The following is a 21,434-nucleotide window of genomic DNA, read 5'->3' on the forward strand; positions in this document are numbered from 1 at the left end:
TGTGGCACAGATATATTATTAATGCACCCTTGCGTCACCATATATTAATTCCTCCTTGTACTACTATAAATGAATGCCCTATATACCAAAATACATTATTAATGTCACAACGTGCCACCAAATATTAATAATGTCCTCCCATACCATATACCATATATTGTTAATGTTCCATTTTTTCCATATATTAATGCCTCTTGTACCACCATATATTAATAATGAGCAACTTTGCAACCATATATTGTTAATGTCCCTTTGAATGACACTCAATTCATTCTTCTCTTAGGCTGCGTGCCCACGTTGCGGATTACAAGCGGATTTTTTCGCAGCGGAAACGCTTGTAAAACGCTTGGTAATCCGCATCCCATTGTCCCCAATGAGAATCCGCAAGTTCTATGCCCATGCTGCGGATTTTTCCGCAGCGTTTATGCTGCGTTCAAAAATCCGCAGCATGTCCATTAATTTTGCGTTTCCGCATGCGGAATTGCCTTGTGCAATGCATTAAAAACGCAAGGCAATTCCGCATGTGGAAAACGCGCGATAAGCGCGCGATAAACGCGCAATAAACGCGTGCGGAATTCCGCATGCGTTTTTCCGGGAGAGGACATGCGGAAATGAAGCAGAAATTTTCTGCTTCATTTCCGCAACGTGGGCACATAGCCTTATGATGGGTGACGCAGCTCTGCTCTTCCTGCAGGCAGTCACCCGAGGGCAGGTGGTGCGATGTATTGGCGTCATCGAGCCACCCAATGGACTCCCTGCGATTCTGAAGTTTGGTACTCCAGAGCATAAGGCAGTTTGCAGCTTGCACAGATTTAAGCTATATTCTCGTCTGCTGAATACATTGAAAGCAGTGTCTGAATAGAGATTTGCGTGGATTCCCCTCCTATAGAGACATTAAGTAATACTATTACTGTGTTGCAGGCACTAAGTGAGCATTGTAAGGCTATGTGCCCACGTTGCGGACCTGAAGCATATTTTTTACGCTTCTCCCTGGCGGAAAAATCGCATGCGGATATTACATGCGGTTTTCCCGCCAGGTAGAAGCGTTTGTGGGGCGTCTTTGCATGCATTTCCGCATGCGGGTTATCAAGCACTTCTCCAAGCATCACTTGGAAAAGTGCTTGACAACTTGTTCAGAATGGTAAAAAATAAAAAAATAAACTTTATACTCACCTTCTGATGCATCCTCTGCCCCGTCCGGAGTCTTGAGCGGCTCACGCTGTTGTGTGCAGGACCTGCGGTGACGTCATTGAGTCATGTGGTGGGTCACATGACTCAATGACGTGGCAGGTCCTTCAGACAACAGCGCGACGGAGGGAAAACATCGGAAGATAAGTATAAACTTTATTTTATTCTTTTTTTTACAGGTTCTTTGGTACCCAGGTCTGGATGAGAGTCTCCTCTCATCCAGACTTGGGTACCATCCGCACATTGATTCCGCTGCGCTTCCGCAAAATTAATGAACATGCTGCGGATTTTTGACCGCAGCATATATGCTGCGGAAAAATCCGCAGCATGGGCATTGACATTGCGGAATGCCATTGGGGACCATGGGGTGCGGATATACATGCGTTTTTCAAGCGTTTACGCTGCGGAAATTCCGCAGCATATACGCTTGAAAAACGCTACGTGGGCACACAGCCTTACTGTGTTTTACTGTGTTGATGATTAATGTAAATGCATAGGACACACAGAGAGGCACAATTGTTATGGATATACTTATTAGGCCATGTGCGCATGTTGAGTATTTGATTGCAGACATTTCTGCAAGGTTTCTGGATCTCATCTCCGCAAAAACGGCTGAGAAAAAAAAACACGCATTTTTGCCTCGTTTTTGGTGCGTTTTTTCATGCGTTTTTTGTACATCAATGAATGCTTTTTGGAGCTAAATAAAGATATTTGAAAAAAGAAACGTAGGACATCGCTTTCACCCTTGGATTACCGTCGGACCTGGGGTGAGTATATTGGGTTAATTTAAATAATTAAAGAATATGTCTGTTTTATTTCAAATAAAGTGTTTTATTCTCAGTGTCTATGTTTATTTAACTCTTTATTTACAGATTTAGTAATGAGGGTGTCTGGCTAACACCTCTTCATTACTAAAGCTAGGGCTTGGTGTCAGCGACACCTAATCTCATTACCCCTAATCCCATTACTCCTAATTCAGCACTTGTTTTGTCAGTACATGTGGATCCACTGCATGTAATGACATTTCAATTGGTCAAAATCTGCAGCGGAGACTAGTGTCTCCGCTACAGAAATTGACATGCTACAGGTAAGTTTATGAAATAAAATGAAGAATTAAATAAAAAAAATGGCGTGGGCTACCCCCTCCTTTTCATAACCAGCAGAGGGAAAGCTAACCACTGGGGACTGATATTACTATCCGGGAAGGGGCCATTAGCCAAAAATGTTCCCTGGCTATTAATAACAGCCCACAGCTGTTTGCTTAGAGTTTACTGGCTAGATTACAGTCAGTAATGGAGAGGCGTCTATAAGATGCCCCCATTACTAACCCCATAGTAAAAGTTTTTAAATAAACACACTGCCTGAAAAAAATCCTTTATTTGAAATAAAAGTCCACACAGTTTTAATAATTTATTTAAAAATAAAAAACACATTATACTCACGCCTAATCCGCTGAAGCCAATGTCCCCTGTAAAAAAACAGAAAATAATAAACAACAAAAATACTCACCTAACGCCTAGTCTGCTGAAGCCATTGTCACCTGTAAAAAAAACAAAAATAAAAAAACAACCATATCCCTCACCTGTCCGACGTGATGGCATAATCCAGACTGTCCCACGAAGATCTGGGTCACTTCTAGAGCAGTCACATCAGCAGTCACTGATGTGACTGTTCTAGAGGAGTCACATCAGCAGTCACTGATGTGACTGTTCTAGAGGACAGCAGGCTACATGCTGACACAGGAGTGTAATCACTCCTGTGTCACTCTATAGCGCTGAGCTGCCGGGAGAGAGGTCACATGAGTTCATCAGCTAATGAGCTCCAGTGACCTCACTTACTGCACCACCTCTGCATGAGAAAATTCTCACACAGCATCGGTGCAGTAAGTGAGGTCACTGGAGCTCATCAGCTGATAATCAGCTGATTAACTCATGTGACCTCTCTCCCAGCAACTTAGAGCTATACACTGCTGGGAGCAATCAAGCTCCTGTCAGCGTATAGAATGCTGCCAGGTGATCCGATCACCGTGGGACACTTGGGATTACGGCGGATAGGTGAGTATAATGTTTTTTATTTTACTATCAATTTATTTTAACTTTTTTTTACACTGTGAGCACTGGCGCCGACTGATGAGACTACTTCTCCCATCAGCGGCAGCAGCTGTAGGCTGATGGGATTAGAAGTCTCTCATCAGCCAACGCCTGTGACCTGCATGCGTTTTTGACCCATTGACTTCAATTGAGTCAGTCAAATACGCAGCAAAAATCTGCAGCAAATTTGCAAATATTTTTATACCTGCGTTTAACTGACACATTTGAAGTCAATGGGTGAAAAACGGGGCAAAAACGTACAAAGAATTGACATGCTGCAGATGTAAACGCAATGCAAATCCTAACAGGAAAATTCCTGATCATGAGCACAGCACTTCAGGATTGTCATTGCATTAGCGTGCACAAGGATACCCTAGCGTTTTTGGCCCATTTCCGTGTTGAAAAAACGCTGTGAAAACGTACCAATGACGCACAGTGTGCACACAGCCTTACCATCTGGGGCTCTTTTTATTTGGCACTAACTTTTTAGTTAATTATAGATTTGCAACACACACAATATTGGTGGAAGTAGCAGGATGGTACTGTTAAAGTGCCGACAGGATAGGAAATTTTTGTAGGGGGTAGCGAGGGTGCTAGAAATGTGAGGCACCACATTTGTATGGGCAGCAAGCACAAGTCATAGTGGTTTGAAGTAGATGGAGAAGACTTAATGGGTGCACTAGCTATGAAACAAACAAACTGAGTATTACTTACCCTCTCTGGGTCCAGTGCTGGCTCTCTATTGCTATCCCTGTCTCTGTTGTTTATCTACTGTGCTGAGGTCATGTCAACAGTGCTGAAACCAATCAGTAAGCTCAGGGGTTCATGCCATGTACATACAGTTAAATCCAGAAATATTTGGGCTGTGACACAAGTTTTGGCATTTTAGCGGTTTACCAAAACACATTCAAGATACAATTATATAATTAATATGGGCTTAAAGTGCAAACTCTCAGCTTTAATTTGAGAGTATTCACATCTTAATGGGAGTAAAGGTTTAGGAATTACAGCTCTTTAATATGTAGCTGCCTCTTTTTAAAGGGACCAAAAGTAATTGGACAATTATCTCCAAAGCTCTTTAAAGGGGTACTCCGGGGAGATAAAAAAAAATTGTACTCTCCTTGCCTTCATACACTATAAAGATGAGCTGTGCAGTGCAGTTTTATGATCTTTATAACCCTTGTAATTCAGTGTGACAGCATCTGCTCCCCCTCCCATCTGGGTTATTACATCACACACCAGTGTTCAGCTCCCCCTGTGAGTAACAGCCAGACTGAGAAGAGGGGCATGGCCACGCCCCCTGTTCTCTGCAGAGATTCACCTTTTATCAGGAGAATGGCTGGTAACAGCATGGAGCTGCACACTGCTGTAATGTCCCAGATGGGAGGGGTGAGCCGTGCAATGAAAAGCAACTCCTGTCATACCAGCCCCCTAATAATGTCTCCCTGTCTGCAGTCTGAGGTGAGGAGGAGTGGCTTGCTCCTTGCTAGTAATCCTTCAGTGAGGCTGCGTGCACACGATGCGTTTTTCATGCGTTTATGCTGCGGAATTTCCGCAGCGGAAACGCATCAAAAACGCATGGTAATCCGCACCCCATGGTCCCCAATGGCATTCCGCAATGTCAATGCACATGCTGCGGATTTTTCCGCAGCGTTTCTGCAGCGCAAATAAATCCGCAGCATGTTCATTAATTTTGCGGAAGCGCCGCCATTGACTTGCATTGAGATGCATAGAATCCGTGTCTGTACATTTGTACAAGCGGATTCTATGCGTCTCTATGTGCGGATGGTACCCAGTTCTGGAGGAGAGAAGACTCTCATCCAGACCTGGGTACCATTGTACCTGTAAAAAAAAGAATAAAATAATAAATAAAGTTTATATTCACCTGTCCGGCGGCCCCTGCAGCGCTTCTCCTTCCAGGACCTGAGATGACGTCGCGGTCATGTGACCGCAGGCTGTCTCGCGAGATGCCGGCAACCCGGAAGAAGCCAGGACTAGCGCGACAGCACACGCTGCGGGGGATCGGGGGTAAGTATAGCTTTATTTTTTTATTTTTACGGTCACACTATATAAATCCATGCCTTTTGCATGGATTTATATAGTGTGACCTAGTTGTCAAGCACTTTCCAAGTGATGCTATCGCCTGGAAAGTGCTTGTCAGTCCGCATGCGGAAACACATGCGTTAACGCATGTGGGTACGCATGTGAATCCGCATGTATTCCGCATGTATTCTGCAGGAAAAACGCATGCACAATCTGCATGCGTTTTTTCTGCCAGGGAGATGCAGAAATGCTGCAGAAATTTTCTGCTTCATTTCTGCATCGTGGGCACATAGCCTGAATGAGACATTATCAGGGGGCTGGCTGCTGCTACTAAAAGCCAGGAGCAGGCCACGCCCACACCATGCCCCCCTCACCTTGGACTCTAGACAGGGAGACATTATCAGGGGGCTGGTGTGGCAACAGCTGGCTTTCACTGCACTGCTCACCCCTCCTGTCTGGGACATTACAGCAGTGTGCAGCTCCATGCTCTTATCGGCCAGTCTCCTGATAATAGCTGAATCTCTGCTGAGAACAAGGGGCATGGCCATGCCCCTCTTCTCTGACTGGCTGTTAATCACAGGGGGGAGCTGAACACTGGTCTGTGATGTAATGACCCAGATGGGAGGGGTGAGCAATGAGGGAGCAGATTCTGTCGCACAGAATTACAAGGGTTATAAAGATAAAAAAAACTGCATATCTCATCTTTATAGTTTATAAGTGCAGGGACAGTACAATCTTTTTTTTATCTCCCCAGAGTACCCCTTTAATGGGCTACATGGGCAATTCATGCATTAATGCATAATCAATTAAGCAGGTAAAAGGTCTGGAGCTGATTCCAGCTGTGGTATTTCCATTTGGATGCTGTTGCTGTGAACCCACAACATGCAGTCAAAGCAGTTCTCAATGGAAGAGAAACAGACCATCATTAGGCTAAAAAAATGAAGAAATCCATCAGAGGGATAGCAGAAATGAAGTGGCCAAATCAACAGTTTGGTGCATTGTACAAAAAAAGAGCACACTGTTGAGCTTCGGAACTTGGGAATTCAAAAATGTCCAACAGTGGTGGATGATCGCAGAATACTTTCCATGGTGAAGAAAAACCCCTTCACAACATCCAACCACATGAAGGACACTCTCCAGGAAGTAGGTGTTTCAGTATCTGAGTCTACCATGATGGAAGCAAAAGAGTATGCAGAAATTACAGTACGGGATTGCAATTGAATCTTTCTTTGAGGTAATGCTTTACCTCACAAAAAGAATCAGCCACGATCCCCTGGTGTCCTGTTTCTATACTCTCGTTTTCTTTCTCCCCTGCCCAGGAGATGTGGTATGATCAGACCATGGTCCTGTACGGTCAGACACAGCCATCACACAGCAGGGGCACATTTATAAAATTATCTCAGAACAGAAACATATTTTTTTAACACATCCAATTGTGAAAGTTATTATTATTCCAAGATCTATTAATTAAAATAAACTTTGTGGGAAAACGCCTATAAGACAAAACTTAAAGAAGCACTCCCATCAAAGTTTTTATCCTCTTCATATATATATATATATATATATATATATATATATATATATATATCCCTCACTACCTTCAAGTCCACACTCACTACAGGAAAACAAACATACTTCTCATCTCCCATATCCTCCTTGTCTGACAACCCCAAACAACTATTCAACACCTTCAATTCGCTCTTCCGCCCCCACAGCGCCTCCTCCCTCTCCTCTCATCTCAGCCGAAGACTTTGCCTCATTCTTCAAGCAGAAGATTGACATCATAAGACAAAGTTTTTGCCTAAAGTCCCCTCAGCCCCTCCTCATACCTACTCAATGCTCCTCCAAAACCAGCCTCTCCACCATTACGGAAGATCAACTTTCCTCTTTACTCTCCAAATCACACCTCACCACCTATGAACTTGACCCAATCCCGTCCCACCTCATCCCCAACCTTACCACTATGTTCATCCCAACCCTAACCCACTTTTTCAACCGGTCACTAACAACTGGTATCTTCCCCTCATGCTTCAAACATGTCTTGATCACACCCATCCTCAAAAAGCCCTCCTTTGACCCATCCTCTCTGACTAGCTATCACTCCATATCACTTCTCCCCTATGCCTCAAAACTACTGTAACAGCATGTCCACTTTGAACTGTCCTCCCATCTCTCCTCCTGCTCTCTCTTAGACCGCCTCCAATCTGGCTTCCGACTGCACCATTCTACTGAAACTGCCCTGACTAAAGTCACCAACGACCTACTAACCGCCAAATCAAAGTGACACTACTCTGTCCTCCTCCTCCTAGACCTGTCATCTGCCTTCGACACAGTGGATCATTCCCTCTTACTACAGACTCTCTCATCTCTTGGCATCACAGACTTGGCCCAATCTTGGATCTCCTCATACCTAACAGACTGGACATTCAGTGTCTCCCACTCACACACCACCTCCTCATCTCGCCCCCTATCTGTCGGTGTCCCCCAAGGCTCAGTCCTAGGACCCTCCTCTTCTCCATCTACACCTTTGGCTTGGGACAGCTCATAGAGTCTCACGGCTTTCAGTATCACCTTTATGCTGATGACACAAAGATCTACCTCTCCGGACCCGACATCTCCTCCCTACTAACCAAAATCCCACAATGTCTGTCCGCTATTTCATCCTTTTTCTCTGCTACATTTCTAAAACTTAACATGGACAAAACAGAATTAATCATCTTTCCACCATCTCATTCATCCCCCCCACCCGACCTATCTATCAACGTCAATGGCTGTTCATTCTCCCCAGTCCCGCAAGCTCGCTACCTTGGGGTAACCCTGGACTCTGATCTCTCATTCAAACCACATATCCAAGCCCTTTCCACGTCCTGCCGACTCCAACTCAAAAATATCTCCCAGATCCGCACATTCCTCAATCACGAATCTGCAAAAACACTAGTGCACGTCCTCATCATCTCCCGCCTTGACTACTGCAACCTCCTGCTCTGTGGCCTCCCTTCCAACACTCTTGCACCCCTCCAATCTATCCTAAACTGTGCTGCCCGACTAATCCACCTGTCCCCTCGCTATTCCCCGGCCTCTCCTCTCTGTCAATCCCTTCACTGGCTCCCCATTGCCAAGAGACTCCAGTTCAAACCCCTAATCATGGCATACAAAGCCATCCACAACCTGTCTCTTCCATATATCTGTGACCTAGTCTCCCGATACATACCTACACGCAACCTCCAATGCTCACAAGATCTCCTTCTCTACTCCCCTCTTATCTCCTCTTCCCACAATCGTAAACAAGATTTCTCTCATGCATCCTCCTACTCTGGAACTCTCTACCCCAACATATCAGGCTATCGTCTACCGTGGAAACCTTCAAAAGGAACCTGAAGACCCACCTCTTCCGACAAGAGTACAACCTGCAGTAACCCTCGCTCAATCATACCGCTTCACGACCAGCTCTGCCGTCACCTACTGAATCCTCACCCATTCCTTGTAGACTGTGAGCCCTCGCGGGCAGGGTCCTCACTCCCCCTGTACCAGTCACCGTCACGTTTTGTTCAAGATTATTGTAATTGTTCTTGTATGTATACCGTTTTTTGGAATAAATGGCGCTATAATAATAAATAATAATATATTGTAATCATCAGGGCCATCTTAATAGTATTATGGGCCCCTGGGAAAACCAGGGTGCTGGGGCCTCAATGACAACCAATCACAGGAATTAAAAGTCAATATTAAACATATATTTATTTTATTGGGACTTTAACAAAACTGGCGTTAAAACATTACAAAAGTGCTGTACCGCATCAACTAATCAACATGATAAACATTTGAATAATACACAATTCTTGAAAAACATAATACTCAGTAAACCACACAGATTAGATGACACAGTATGAAAGTACAACCTTATTATTATAATAAGCATTTGCGGCATTTCTTTTCAGAAAATTGCTGTATTATTGGCTTGAAGTCAATGGTCTTCAAGATGTCATTTTCCATGCACACGAGTGAAACCCTGTTCAAACGATGCTGCCCCATTGTGCTACAAGCAGCCCGCTGGCATTGTCCCCCAAGTGAATCCGTGTATCTCGGCCGTGGCATCCCTCCGAGCACACGTCCTGCTGCTCTCTCTCGTTGGCGCCAAATCTCTTCCCGCCTTGCCACTCCAGCCTTTTATATCGGGGAACGAATGTCACCTGACCTGGTGATACATCTAAACTCGTCCTTCTCGAAACACTTCCCCTTATTAGTTCTGCAGGATTCCGTTTGGGTGGTAGGTGGCAATCTCCGGTCACATATGCTGCACAGCTCTGGGGAATTTCATCTTCCACGGCACACCCTCTTAGGCTGGTTTTACGCGTCTGTATATTTCCGGTACCGGAACAACCAGTACCAGAGATATTCGTGTCCCGTGTGTCACATGTGTGGCAACCGTGTGCCACCCGGGTGCCGCAACAGGATCACACAAACCGTCGCTTGGGAATCAGCGCTACAGTTAGCGCTGTTCCCAAGTACCGGGTGCTGAACGATGCCCTCATCATGGTTCCCTGCTGGCGCTGCAATCAGCATCAGCAGGGACAATGATGAGGGTAGTAGTGTCTGCTCCCGCGGTGTCCACCTGTAAAAATAAGAATAAAATAAAAAATCCATACACTCACCTAATTGTCCCCCGCTGTACTCCATGCAATTGCTCAGCAGAAGAGACGGGGAGTATGACTCCTGCTACGAGCGGGTGCCGGATCTCTGCTTAGCTCAGGAGCGGTGTCCTGTCACTCACTGAGCACATCTCCGGGGCCACTCACTGCAGCGGCTCATTCTCCCCGGCTCCTCTGCTGATCGAGCATTTTCTGACCATAAATGCCACATCTTGGATCCTTACTTATTGGGAGAAAAGGAGTTCTCTGACCCTGTCAAGTAAATTTCTGGTCGCTGTATTTCACATATATCATAGTGGAGATGTGGCTACATGCAAACATAACCACATTTCCATTGACGTGTATAGACACTGTGGCAGCCAGGAGTTGAATAATACAGGATTCTAGACACTTATGTTTACAGGTGGACACTGCGGGAGCAGACACTACTACCCTCATCATTGTCCCTGCTGGTGTTGATTGCAGCGCCGGCAGGGAACCATGATGAGGGCAGTGTTCAACACCCGGCGCTTGGGAACAGTGCTAACTGTAGCGCTGATTCCCAGGCGCCGGTACGTTTCACACTGATGACACATGGATGTCATCCGTGTGTGTTCAGTGTGAGACACTTTTGTGGACCGTGTATCCTCCAAAAAATGGACATGTCAGTGTGTGGAGCACACGGACACACGGTCCGTGGAAGCACACTGACATGTGCACAGACCCATAGATTTTAATGGGGGGTCTGCGTGTGTCAGTGTCTCCGGTACGTGTGGAAACTGGCACCACACGTACTGGAAACACGGACGTGTGAAAGAGCCCTTATACTAACATGATTCTGACATGATGAGGATTGAATACCACTATGAATCCAGTAATCGATTGTCTTAGTATCATTAATGTTCAATAGCCCCGGATCTGTCTCTTGGATTGCAAACTCCTTTATTGCTACAGATTTGGGTATTTCCTCTTGTAAAATGCCACCAGCAGCAATGATGGTATGTCTGCTGAAACTGAATGATTGGTAGCAGGATTGGGCGTAGATGTGGATGTACTAGTGGAAAGTACTAGTGTCTGACATTTCAGTAGTGGATGCTGATGTGGATGCTATATTTGATGGAATGGTATGAGTGGCTGTCGCACCTGTATTGAGCCACGATGCTCATTTTGGAAGTTTACCTATTTTCTCCTTCTCTTCTGCAGCTCTCATCCTCTACGACGCTCCACTCAAAACATTACATTTCATTTCTGCTGAAAGTGTTATTCACCTGGTGGCACAAGGGAAGCTCATATATTCTAGGCTAGTTAGCTAGGCTTCAGTAGGGAGGAAACTGCTACGTTTTCTCTGCTCTGAGCCCCCCTGCATAATATGTTACCATTTCAGAGTTTGCTTGTGGGACCAGGATGGTTGAAGCTGGAATCTTATCCGACCTCTGTTAGCGGAGATACAAATCTCTTCTTTTTCAGGCTATATTTTGCTGTTTTCAAGGGTGAGGGAGGCAGTGCACTACTAGGTCACCAGCATGAAAAATGCTTGGCTAAACGCGGCCCTTCTTTTAGTGTAAAGTTGTCTGAAAGTTTAGTTACGCCTTAACATATACAGATTAGCAGGGGCCCCTATGCTCGTGAGGCCCCTGGGAAAGTGCCCATTGGGCCCATGCGTTAAGATGGCCCTGACAATCATCATATTATATGGCACTTTGTACTTACAATTGCTCATTTTGTCTTTCTACCCAGCTAATTCTTCTTTTTTCTCTGCTCTATGTAGAAACAGGAAGTCTCTTGTCCCTGCATTTATCATTCCTCTCTTCAACTCCTGACTCAGCTACTCTGCTCCTTTCCCCTGCCAGGGACTTTTGCAGTGACTTATGAGTCATACAGGGAATATTGACCTCCTGTTTCTATATAGAGCTTAGAAGGATTCAGCTAGTCAGTTTTTAATCAAGTGATGTCAGAGACCTAATGGAAATTAGAAGAATTAACTGGGCCATATAATATGATCATTGCAATATATTAAGAGGATAAAAACTTTGATGGGAGGAGTACATCTTGAAGGCAGAAAGACCCACAAACAAGCAACAACTGAAGTCAGCTGCAATAAAGGCCTGGCAAAGCATCACAAAGGAGGAAACCCAGCGATTGGTGACGTCCATGGCTTCCAGACTTCAGGCAGTCATTGCCTGCAAAGGATTGTCTACAAAGTATTAAAAATAAACATTTTATTTATGATAAAGTTAAGTTGTCCAATTATTTTTGAGCCCCTGAAATGAGGAGACTTTGTAGAAAAATGGTTGCAATTCCTAAATGTTTCATAGGATATTTTTGTTCAACCCCTTTAATTAAACCTGAAAGTCTACAGTTCAAATGCATCTCAGTTGTTTCATTTTAAATAAAATAAATAGTGGAATGCAGAGCCCAAATCATGAACATTCAGTCACTGTCCAAGTATTTCTGGACCTAACTGTAAGTCAGAGTTGCTGAGCTCACTGATTAACTGCAGCGCTGTCGACAATATTTCAGAACTGGAGACAAACATCAAAGACCATGGCAGCGGTGAAGAGCCATGCTTGACCCAGGGAAGGTACGTAAGTAGTACTCTGAATGAAAGTTTCTGAAAGGTGACAACCCCTTTAAGAAGTTGAAAGACTACAATCAAAGACTTTGTCACCCTTGAAAACTGGTATATAATATTATGGTCACTGTAAGGTGTTAATACAGTATTGGTCTTTGAATGTTTTTTTTTATGTGGTGATACTGTGTGATCATGATGTGGTGATAATATTTGGCCCTTATACAGTGCTCAACATAACATGAGTAGACCCCCTTTAAAAAGTAAGATGTTAATCCATATTTCACTGAACACAAGAACAATTTCCAAAATTTTGACGAGATTGAGTTTCATAAAACATTTTTTAACCCATAACATAAAAAAAGGTTAATAATATAACTTTCATTACAATATCTTTAGTTTTACTCAAAAACAGTTGATGCAAAAATGAATACACCCCACATCAAAAACTACTATATCTAGTATTTTGTATGACCTTCATGATTATTAAATGACAGCACCAAATCTTCTAGGCATAGAATGAACAAGTTGGTGACATATTGCAACAGCTTTTTCCACTCTTCAAGGACGGCCTCTTTTAGAGCCTGAATACTGGATGGAGAGTGATGCTCAACTTGTCTCTTCAGAATTCCCCATAGGTGTTCCGTTGTGCTTTGTCATGCCTTCAGCATTAAAGCACCACTGGTATGTGCTGTCCCATCCTGTCATGCGCTGCCCCAATCCTGTCATGTGCTGCCCCAATCCTGGTATGTGCTGCCCCCATCCAGCGCCTCCATCCTGGTATGTGCTGCCCCCATACAGCGCCCCCATCCTCTTTTATGCTGCCCCATCCTGCTTGCCCATTCGGAGGCCAGGGGAGGAGTGTGGTGCCGGAGTACGCGCGTGCGCATACCGCGCTGTCTGGCGCCATTTTGTTTTCCTGGTATGTGCTGCCCCCATCCTGCGCCCCCATCCTAGTATGTGCTGCCCCCATCCTGTGCCCCCATCCTGTCATGTTTTGCCCCCATCCCGTCATGTGCTGCTCCCATCCTGTGCCCCCATCCTAGTATGTGCTGCCCCCATCCTGCTCCTCCACCCTGTTATGTGCACCCCCATCCTGGTATGTGCTGCCCCAATCCTGTCATGTGCTGCCCCCATTCTGCGCCCCCATCCTGGTATGTGCGGCCCCCATCCTGGTATGTGCTGCCCCCATCCTGCTCCTCCATCCTGTTATGTGCGCCCCCATCCTGGTATGAGCTGCCCCAATCCTGTCATGTGCTGTCCCCATCCTGCGCCCCCATCCTGGTATGTGCGGCCCCAATCCTGTCATGTGCTGCCCCATCCTGCGCCCCCATCCTGGTATGTGCGCCCCCATCCTGGTATGTGCTGCCACAATCCTGTCATGTGCTGCCCCCATCCTGGGCCCCCATCCTGGTATGTGCTGCCCCAATCCTGTCATGTGCTGCCCCCATCCAGGGCCCCCATCCTGGTATGTGCGCCCGCATCCTGGTATGTGCTGCCCCAATCCTGTCATGTGCTGCCCCCATCCTGGTATGTGCTGCCCCCATCCTGTGCCCCCATCCTGGAGTGGTGCTTAAAATCTAAGCCCCCTGCCCCCGGTCATATATCCACCCTCCGGTGTCTTCATAGTTTATTCGGTGCCACTCCGGTCTTCTTGCGCCAACTTGTGACAGTATCTTCTGACTAGCCGGAAGTTACAAGCTACATCACATGTTCTCAATACAAGTCTATGAGAGCCAGAATGAGGCTCTCCTAGACTTGTATTGAAAAGTGACCTCCGCGCAGCTCCATGAAACACTGGAGCTGCGAGCAGGTCACTTTTTGCCGGGGACTAAATGAAGAAATGTTGGAAACGGATGAAGGTGGTGGCGGATGAGTTTCAGACATGGGGCAGGGGACTTACATTTAAAATACCACTCCAGTGGTTTAATAAAAAAACCTGCTGGAGTGGTGCTTTGCTTTAAGTTGCATTGTTGAGTTTGGTTGCAGTACACAGGGTTCATCTAGTGGCTGAATATACAGTACATATCGGCACTAGCTTTTTGTCCCTCTGCTCTTCCTGTCTCTTGCTCTGTAGTGGTGCATTTTGGGAATAAGAAGCTCATTACCTCACAGGCTGGTGTTCAGAGGACATCCATCATTTAATTCCCCTTCGTGATAGCATCGCTGGTAAGAATGATTATGTGGTACTTGTTTGCAGCCACCAAATACTTGACTCTCACCCCTGCATTAGTCAGTTGCATAGCAGGCTGGTTTAGCACATGTTGTTTATAAACTGTTCAGTCATTTGCCTCATGTATTTCTGCGTCACTTGTATACATGTACTGATATATTGTTACTAGCTATTGAACCCGTTCTATGCCTGGGTAGCGAGCATTTTTAATGGTATATGGTCTCCATCCTGGTCCATGCTCCACCATCCTGCTCCCCCATCCTGTTATGTGCGCCCCCATCCTGCTCCCCCATCCTGTTATGTGCTGCCCCTATCCTGTGCCCCCATCCTGTCATGTGCTGCCCCCATCCTGCACCTCCATCCTGTCATGTGCTGCCCCCATCCTGCGCCCCCATCCTGTCATGTGCTGCCCCCATCCTGCGCCCCCATCCTGTCATGTGCTGCCCCCATCCTGCGCCCCCATCCTGTCATGTGATGCCCCCATCCTGCGCCCCCATCCTGTCATGTGCTGCCCCCATCCTGCGCCCCCATCCTGTCATGTGATGCCCCCATCCTGCGCCTCCATCTTGGTATGTGTTGCCCCCATCCTTTCATGTGCTGCCCCCACTCTGGTATGTGCTGCCCCAATCCTGTGCCCCCATCCTGGTATGTGCTGCCCCATCCTGTCATGTGCTGCTCCCATCCTGTGCCCCCATCCTGTCATATGCTGCCCCCATCCTGTGCCTCCATCCTGATATGTGCTGCCCCCATCCTGTCATGTGCTGCCGCCATCCTGGTATGTGCTGCCCCCATCCTGGTATGTGCTGCCTCCATCCTGTTATGCGCTGCCTCCATCCTGCGCCCCATCCTGTCATGTGCTGCCCCCATCCTGGTATATGCTGCCCCCATCCTGGTATGTGCTGCCCCTATCCTGATATGTGCTGACCCCATCCTGTCATGTGCTGTCCCCATCTTGCGCCCCCATCCTGGTATGTGCTGCCCTCATCCTGCGCCCCCTCCTGTCATGTGCTGCCCCCATATTGCGCCCCCATCCTGGTATGTGCTGCCCCCAATCCTGTCATGTGCTGCCCTCATCCTGCACCCCCATCCTGCCATGTGCTGCCCCCATCCTGCACCCCCATCCTGGTATGTGCTGCCCCCATCCTTCTCCCCCATCCTGTCATGTGCTGCCCCTATCCTGCATCCCCATCCTGGTATGTGCTGCCCCCATCCTGCTCCCCCCATCCTGTTATGTGCACACCCATTCTGGTATGTGCTGCCCCCATCCTGTCATGTGCTGCCCCAATCCTGCGCCCCCATCCTGGTATGTGCTGCCCCCATCCTGTCATGTGCTGCTCCCATCCTGTGCCCCCATCCTGGTATGTGCTGCCCCCATCCTGTCATGTGCTGCCCCCATCCTGGTATGTGCTGCCCCCATCCTGGTATGTGCTGCCCCCATCCTGTTATGTGCTGCCCCCCATCCTGACATGTGCTGCCCTCATCCTGCGCCCCCATCCTGTCATGTGCTGCCTCCATCCTGCACCCCCATACTGGTATGTGCTGCCCCAATCCTGTCATGTGCTGCCCCCATCCTGTTATGTGCATACCCATCCTGTCATGTGCTGCCCCCATCCTTCGCCCCCATCCTGTCATGTGCTGCCCCCATGCTGTCATGTGCTGCCCCCATCCTGCGCCCCTGTCCTGGTATGTGCTGCCCCCCATCCTGACATGTGCTGCCCTCATCCTGCACCCCCATACTGGTATGTGCTGCCCCCATCCTGTTATGTGCTGCCCCCATCCTGTCATGTGCTGCCCCCATCCTGGTATGTGCTGCCCCCATCCTGCGCCCCATCCTGTCATGTGCTGCCCCCATCCTGGTATATGCTGCCCCCATCCTGGTATGTGCTGCCCCTATCCTGATATGTGCTGACCCCATCCTGTCATGTGCTGCCCCATCTTGGTATGTGCTGCCCCCCATCCTGTCATGTGCTGTCCTCATCCTGCGCCCCATCCTGTTATGTGCTGCCCCCATATTTCGCCCCCATCCTGGTATGTGCTGCCCCCAATCCTGTCATGTGCTGCCCTCATCCTGCGCCCCCATCCTGCCATGTGCTGCCCCCATCCTGGTATGTGCTGCCCCCATCCTTCGCCCCCATCCTGTCATGTGCTGCCCCCATCCTGCTATGTGCTGCCCCCATCCTGCTCCCCCCATCCTGTTATGTGCACACCCATCCTGGTATGTGTTGCCCCCATCCTGTCATGTGCTGCCCCCACCCTGCGCCCCCATCCTTTCATGTGCTGCCCCCATTCTGGTATGTGCTGCCCCAATCCTGCACCCCCATCCTGGTATGTGCTGCCCCCATCCTGTCATGTGCTGCTCCCATCCTGTGCCCCCATCCGGTCATGTGCTGCCCCCATCCTGGGCCCCCATCATGATATGTGCTGCCCCCATCCTGTTATGTGCTGCCTCCATCCTGCGCCTCCATCCTGGTATATGCTGCCCCCCATCCTGGTATATGCTGCCCCTCATCCTGGTATGTGCTGCCCCCCATCCTGGTATGTGCTGCCCCCATCCTGGTATGTGCTGCCCTCATCCTTCGCCCCCATCCTATCATGTGCTGCCCCCATCCTGTCATGTGCTGCCCCCATCCTGGTAAGTGCTGCCCCCATCCGGCGCCCCCATCCTCTTTTATGCTGCCCCATCCTGCTCCCCCATTCGGAGGCTGGGGGAGGAGTGTGGCGCCGGAGTACGCGCGTGCGCATACTTTTTGTTGAACCAACACTGTTCAACCTATTAACATTTTTCCTAGTTGGCAACTAGAACCCCAAACTAAAGCCCTTAAAACTTAACTTTTATTAAAGTATATAACTCTCCTGAGGATAGTAGATATTAAAATAATTACATAAGTACAGGCAGCAGAGTAGGGTCGGATATTATAATCTGCAATTTTGCTTTTCCTCTATGTGGTTATCCGACCAATTCTCATTATCATGTGTTTGTGGCCGCGGACCACCTATCGCATGTTATCACTGCCTATGCCTTATCATAAAATCCACAATTAGAGCCTCCCCGACATGTTTTGCCTAACTGGCGTCATCAGGGGACAGAGGCTTAATGGCACCCAAAAGGCCACACGGAGGCTTTTATCAACTCTGTTGTAGCTTCATATCCAATATGAGTCCTTCTAACCAAATACCAATAGGAGATGTAGGGGTAAGTCACTCCCACTACCTATCAGTCACGTTAGCTTATTCTGATAACACCTCCCCTTTTTCCGATTGGAAATGGCAACTGTCATTCATATATATAATTCATTTTTATTGGTAGAAGCTTCAGGAGGTGTGTCGGTGTGCTTGAATTTGCATCCACACCTCTTTTAATATACCTATCAGAATAGCTCACCTTAAGTCCTATCAGTGGATGGAAAACAATACAGTTTTACTACTGCGCATGCGTACCAGAAGAAGGAACCAATCCGATTACGAGATCGATATGACGTTTCCTTGTCTGCGCGTTGTTAACCAAACAGAAGCTTATACGTCAGTACTCTTGTACCGCCAATCAGAACATGACACGTATGCCAGGTCCTGTGCTAGCGCTAGAGATGTCTATCTGCGCATGTCTCATGAATTAGTTTCTATCTGCTCCGATTCATATCGTATGTCATTACTGCGCATGCGACTGGACGTAGAAAAAGAAAAATATTCAGCCTGTTATGATTTAGATATAATTGTCTATCATAATCATTGTTGGAACTAAGGTTCTTGAAATTTACCCTATTGCTGATTACTAGCGAAGGTGCTCATATTGTAATTTACCACAATATTAGTTTGGTCATAATCTTTATTAATAATACATATAGCCAATTGCCCAAAAAAGGGTGCATAAAAACTACCGTATATTCCGGCGTATAAGACGACCTGGTGTATAAGACGACCCCCCTACTTTCCTGTTAAAATATAGAGTTTAGGATATATTCACCGTATAAGACTACCCCTTTTCCAACGCATACCAAACACCGGTAAAAATTTTAAAAAAACAGATTTGAATTTAACATGGTCCTTTTTTAATTTAAATTCTTATGACATGCAGGTATATAGCAGGAAAACTGTCACTCATAAACATATTAAAATAGGGGGGACCCCACGTCATTTTTTTGGGGGGTCCCCCATTCTAATAGCTAGTAAAGGCTAGGTATTCAGCTGGGGGCTGATATTAGTAGCCTGGGAAGCTCCGTGGGTATTACCCCCTTCCCAGGCTTCAAACATCTGCCCCAGCCGTCTGCTTAACCTCCGCTAGAGACTATAATGATGGTGGATCCCACGCCAATTTTCTTTTTAAAAAATCCTTTATTTTAACACTAAATGACAATTGAGGGGTTAATAAAGATGCAGTCCCTAAATTATTATTAATTTTGTAATTAATTTTTCCCAAAAATGTTGACGTGGGCTTCGCCATATTTTTGTGTCCAGCCAGGTACAGCAGGCAGGAACGGGCTGCCCCCAACCACCAGCTGCCTATTTGTACCTGGCCGGACACAACAATATAGGGAAGCCCTTTTTTTTTTAATTATTTCATGAAATAATTAAAAAAAAAAAGACGTGGGGCTTCGCCCTATTTTTGTGCCCAGCCAGGTACAACTAGGCAGCTGGGAGCTGGAATCCGCAGCGCAGGGAGGCCCAAGCTTTCTGGGCCCCACCCGCTGCAAATTGCAGTCCGCAGCCGCCCCAGAAAATGGCGCGTTCATAGAAGCGCCATCTTCTGGCGCTGTACCCAACTCATCCAGGGCCCTGGTGCGGTGGCTCACTGGGTAATAAAGGGGTTAAGGCCAGCTTGGCATTATCAGCTGGCCCTAAGCCCGAAATTCATGGGGTCACGCCAATATTAGACATGACCACCATGAATTTCTAGTAAAGTAATTAAAAAAAACACAAACACCCAGAATAAAGTCCTTTAATTGAAATAAAGACACAATTTTTTAATGTTCTAAATTAAACCATACTTACCATCACGCCCATTCCAGCTGAAGCCAACGATCTCCTGCAATAAAAGTAAAATAATAAAGCAACCTCATCCTTACCTCTCCATGGTTCCCAGGACCGGTCCAGCTCTGCTACATTCACATGACAGGCTGGACCGCAGCAGAACGCTGCCGTTCAGCTTGCCATGCGGCAGACACTGAGAAGCGCAGGCATGCTTGTGCTCCTCAGTGTCTGACTGTGACGGCATCCAGATGAGCCGAGATCATGTCCAATGAACTCGGCTCACCTCATGCACGTCACTGACAGCGTGGGAAAATTCTCCTGCTCCCCGCATGCGCAGTAGAAGTTTCCCACGCTGTCAGTGACGGACGTCCAGGAGGTGAGCTGAGTTCATTGTCGGCTCATCTGGATGCCGTCACAGCGAGACACTGAGGAGCGCAAGCATGCCTGCGCTTCTCAGTGTCTGCGGGATGACAGGCTGGATGGCGGCGTTCTGCTGCGGTCCAGCCTGTCCTCTCGATGTAGCAGAGCTGGAGCTGTCCTGGGAACCATGGAAAGGTAAGGATGATGTTGGTTTATTATTTTACTTTTATTGCAGGAGATCGTTGGCTTCAGCTGGAATGGGCGTGATGGTAAGTATGGTTTAATTTAGAACAATAAAGAATTGTGTGTTTATTTCAATTAAAGGACTTTTTTCTGGGTGTTTGTGTTTTTTTTAACTTTTACTATGGGGTTAGTAATGGGGGTGTCTTATAGACGCCTCTCCATTACTAACCTGGGCTTGATGTCAGCTGGCATTATAAGCTGACATCAACCCCAACCCTATTACCCCCTGCCACCGCACCAGGGCAGCGTGGAAGAGCGAGGCTAAGTGCCAGAATTGGCGCATCCTATGAATGCGCCATTTCTGGGGCGGCTGACGGCTGGTGTTTCTAGCCTGGGAGGGGGCCAATATTCATGGCTCCCTTCCTGGGCTATTAATATCAGCCCCCAGCTGTCTGCCTAGCCTTTGCTAGCTATTAAATTAGGGGGGACCCCACGTCATTTTTTTTGGGGGTCCCCCATTTTAATAGCTAGTAAAGGCTATGTATTCAGCTGGGGGCTGATATTAGTAGCCTGGGAAGCTCCGTGGGTATTACCCCCTTCCCAGGCTTCAAACATCTGCCCCAGCCGTCTGCTTAACCTCCGCTAGAGCCTAAAATTAAGGGGAACCCCACGCCAATTTTTTTTAAAATAAATCCGTTATTTTAACACTAGATGACAAGTACAGTAACCAGCACTGTCACTGTACTTCATATATATGTGACTGACATATTTCTATCCATCTAATCTATGTGTGATGCTCTATCTTTCTGTTATAAATTGTCGGGTACAGATGCTGAATTGCCGGCCGGCTTTCTTAAAGAGACGGTGCATGAAAACACTATTATTTGTTTTAATAAATCCTTTACTAAATGACAAGTACAGTAAGCAATACTGTCACTGTACTTCATATATATGTGACTGACATGTTTCTATCTATCTAATCTATGTGTGAAGCTCTATTCTTTCTATTCTAAATTGTCGGGTGCCGGCTTATGCCAGTGCTGAATTGCCGGCTTTTCATATATTGTCACAGAAGCGATGCGAACTTCCCAGCTCTGGACACAGCGCAGCGCTTCTGTGACAAGTGAAAGCTGTCGGCACAGAAGCCCTGCGCTGTGTCCGGAGCTGGGAATACGCAGCGATGTGTCAGTTTCAGCACAGAAGCGCTGACTGTCTGGACCTACCGCCGCCGTATT

The 21,434-nt window shown here is 47.1% G+C and overlaps 1 protein-coding gene across 1 annotated transcript in view; it reads right to left on the reverse strand.

The window, feature by feature from the left end:
- LOC141171112 (uncharacterized) overlaps positions 1-21,434 on the reverse strand; it is a 425,073-nt gene that overhangs the window by 37,723 nt on the left and 365,916 nt on the right. The gene's annotated exons all lie outside the window — the stretch shown is intronic.

The sequence above is a fragment of the Phyllobates terribilis genome, unplaced genomic scaffold, assembly GCF_046119375.1.
Source record: "Phyllobates terribilis strain yellow unplaced genomic scaffold, ASM4611937v1 Scaffold_1__5_contigs__length_1240528914, whole genome shotgun sequence".
Lineage (NCBI taxonomy): Eukaryota > Metazoa > Chordata > Amphibia > Anura > Dendrobatidae > Phyllobates > Phyllobates terribilis.